Below are 4,262 nucleotides of genomic sequence, written 5' to 3' on the forward strand. Positions count from 1 at the left end.
ATAAACCTAGTGTTATACTATACGATTCACTCACTTGCCATAGTAAGCAATGACTTGCCTGTACAACCTCTGCTTGAATAACTGTTTCACCAGTATCAGGAACTGAAAGCAACCCTGCGCGTTGCTAATTTCAGAAAGGTGTTAGTTGTACAAGACAATCTAAATGCATTTGAAATAGCACTAATAGCGTCAAATACTCATACACTGTAACTGAAGAGAGAAAAGCTAGCATTCATACCGACACTGATATGCACACACAGACACACACATCCGCACACACGCACACACACACACACACACACACACACACACACACACACACAAAAGAAATACGTCAAATATTACTCGTCAGTATCTAAAGGCGGCGCTTCAAAGCCAGATTATAATGAAATTGCAAATTAAAGTGAGATTATGGACCGTTTATAGACGTAACCTCCGTACAAGCGAAGACAATCGGAACGTCATGAACAATTTGAAGACCATGTTGGTAAAGAACAAAGATACGTAATGGGTTAATACCAAACTTTGTTGGAGTTTGTGTATACCGCTACGGTCGCAGGTTCGAATCCCGCCTCGGGCATGGATGTGTGTGATGTCCTTAGGTTAGTTAGGTTTAAGTAGTTCTAAGTTCTAGGGGACTGATGACCTCAGAAGTTAAGTCCCATGGTGCTCAGAGCCATTTGAATTTGAGAATACTGTCTTACGAAGCTGAAAATTTAATAAGTAGTAGGTCGGAAATTTTCGTACCAGTAATTTTTTCTCTACTTCTTCCTCGTCTTCGGAAAGGATCAGTATCTGGATTAGTATCTTAGCAGAACAAAAATGATGAAGACTTTTGTCATGTTCCCTGGATGAAGACTCAGGTGAGGATCAATTTATTTTAGGGCACCGTGGGAAAAGAGTACCACGATAGTATCCAAAATCAGTTTGATTGCATCATGAGTGATGTTAGTCGTGATTAGATGTAGTGCGCTTGAGTTGTCAAGGAGAATATATCCGAACTGATTTCTAGAATTTTAGTCTGGTCTAACCAGTTTTCGAGAGAACTGAATAGACGCATCACTAATGCGAAACTCACGTGAAAATGCAAAATGTGACTTTGAGATCAAGTATCATTGTCCAGTGATAAAGAGGCTGCACGTGTATTCGTAAGAAAAGTTCAAACGCGCGTTGAGCCGTCGTATTTTATGCTTCCAACTGTTCTCTAAAATTTGATTTGTTGTTGAAAACATTCTTAGATATTCTTTTCCTTCCCAAAAAATACTTCACCTAAGCTAATACTTTATCGTGTCTCCGACCCTAGTGGGACGTTAAATATCAGCCTATCTTTGCCTACAGAGTGGTCCAAGTATTTTAACCGACAATCTATATGAAGACGGGTCCACTGTAGATCAGACATGATTTCTACTTCTGCTCAGTTCTTCACAATCTAACTCGCTCAGTGGTTCATTTAAAACCTGAGGATTATCACTAGTGATCTTTCACCGTGCTGAAACGAGTTACGCTGTCATACACAGTCGTCAGTAAAGGAAAAATGGACATCGAAAACCATATCGCTCCGCACGAAGACTGTGTCCTGGACCACCTGAAGTATTTTATTTACCCATTCATCGTGATTATATTTCAGCGATCTCACAGTACGTAATTAGTGCGGTGTTTAATGGAGCACAAAAGAGTAGAAACTAACTGTGGAGAACGTTACAGTGTTTTGGGCTTGAAGACACAGAGACATGAAGAGATGATTCTGCTGAGTGTGCTTGGTGTCGATTAACCACTAGACCAACTCCACAAGGGCATTTGAGGGTACTAGAAAGTTTTGTTTTTCAGAGATATCTAATTATGCCGGAATCGAAGAGGACTTTTTAAATGTTACCTAAGTAAAACCGTATGTTTGAATATCTTAACGGTCACAATCAAACTAAAAACAACATTCCGCAACCAAAGAGTAAACACTTAGTAGGTGACAAAATTTTCGGTTTTGGAGGATAACAGTCATTGTTACGATGTTTTCAAGGTTCACTTGTTTGAAATTGCAGATTCAGAACCTGAATTAGTGATAGTAAATATTGTTGAAATGAACTTGTAAAACCCCTGTAATACAGTGGGTTCAGATTCTTAGTCCTTGCGAGAGTGTTTTGCTAATTACTTGACCCAGCACTGATCCGTTTAAGTATTTTTATTTTTATGTTAAATACATTAAAATGGTTAGAGATAGTATGGAAAAGTAAGTATAAAATTACGATTAATACTAATATTTTTGCACTAACACAGAATGCTTTAAAAGTCTCGTTTTAAGGCGGAAGTAATGTTGGATAACATGACCATTATTTGTCTCTCTGTTATAAAAAACTGTGGCTACTTTCGAATGAATATAATTTTTTTAACGACCATTGTTAACACCTGCTAATATGGTTACTCACAAGTAGGCTGGACACATTTTACAGTCGATTTTCATTTTGTGTAAAAGGTTGTTGCGGTATGAGACGTTGTTACATTAAGAGACGTGGTGTAAGTAGGATGTTTATGTTTTCTTATTGGCAACGTTACGTAGCGCTCTGTATGAAAATCACTGGCTGTGCTGTGTGCAGTCTGTGGCTAGTTTGCATTGTTGTCTGCCATTGTAGTGTTGGGCAGCGGCAGCTGGATGTGAACAGCGCGTAGCGTTGCGCAGTTGGAGGTGAGCCGCCAGCAGTGGTGGATGTGGGGAGAGAGATGGCGGAGTTTTGAAATTTTTAAAACTGGATGTCATGAACTGCTATGTATATTATGAGTTTTCAACATTATTAAAGTAAATACATTGTTTGTTCTCTATTAAAATCTTTCATTTGCTAACTATGCCTATCAGTAGTTAGTGCCTTCAGTAGTTTGAATCTTTTATTTAGCTGGCAGTAGTGGCGCTCGCTGTATTGCAGTAGTTCGAGTAACGAAGATTTTTGTGAGGTAAGTGATTTGTGAAAGGTATAGGTTAATGGTAGTCAGGGCCATTCTTTTGTAGGGATTTTTGAAAGTCAGATTGCGTTGCGCTAAAAAATATTGTGTGTCAGTTTAAGCACAGTCTTGTATAATTTTTGTAAGGGGACGTTTCATAGTGCCTGTTTTGTAGGTGATACTGGCCACAGATAACACTTTTCCTGAGTACATGTATGAAGGAGGTTCTCTGGAGTCCGAAGATTATGTTATCGTCAAGTACTCCACGTGAGACGGAGAGACTTGGATGTCGAGCGTTGGTTGAAGCAGATGTGCGTATTGGTGACCCAATTTCAGAATGCGTGCGCAGCCTTTGCAGAAAATGAGATGTCGCATTTAGGGAACATTTTCAGGTTTGGGTTGTAAATTTCGTGACCTGAATTGCTTGACTGTTACTGTATTATTGCTTCAATATGTCGTAAACCCCCCCCCCCCCCCCCTCATGAACCCCATGAACCATGGACCTTGCCGTTGGTGGGGAGGCTTGCGTGCCTCAGCGATACAGATAGCCGTACCGTAGGTACAACCACAACGGAGGGGTATCTGTTGAGAGGCCAGACACACGTGTGGTTCCTGAAGAGGGGCAGCAGCCTTTTCAGTAGTTGCAAGGGCAACAGTCTGGATGATTGACTGATCTGGCCTTGTAACAATAACCAAAACGGCCTTGCTGTGCTGGTACTGCGAACGGCTGAAAGCAAGGGGAAACTACGGCCGTAATTTTTCCCGAGGGGATGCAGCTTTACTGTATGATTAAATGATGATGGCGTCCTCTTGGGTAAAATATTCCGGAGGTAAAATAGTCCCCCATTCGGATCTCCGGGCGGGGACTACTCAAGAGGATGTCGTTATCAGGAGAAAGAAAACTGGCGTTCTACGGATAGGAGCGTGGAATGTCAGGTCCCTTAATCGGGCAGGTAGGTTAGAAAATTTGAAAAGGAAAATGGATAGGTTAAAGTTAGATATATTGGGAATTAGTGAAGTTCGGTGGCAGGAGGAACAAGACTTCTGGTCAGGTGACTACAGGGTTATAAACACAAAGTCAAATAGGGGTAATGCAGGAGTAGGTTTAATAATGAATAGGGAAATAGGAACGCGGGTAAGCTACTACAAACAGCTTAGTGAACGCATTATTGAGGCCACAATAGATACGAAGCCCACACCTACTACAGTAGTACAAGTTTATATGCCAACTAGCTCTGCAGATGACGAAGAAATTGAAGAAATGTATGATGAAATAAAAGAAATTATTCAGATAGTGAAGGGAGACGAAAATTTAATAGTCATGGGTGACTGGA

Source organism: Schistocerca nitens, chromosome 5 (assembly GCF_023898315.1).
Source record: "Schistocerca nitens isolate TAMUIC-IGC-003100 chromosome 5, iqSchNite1.1, whole genome shotgun sequence".
In the NCBI taxonomy this organism is placed as follows: Eukaryota; Metazoa; Arthropoda; class Insecta; order Orthoptera; family Acrididae; genus Schistocerca; species Schistocerca nitens.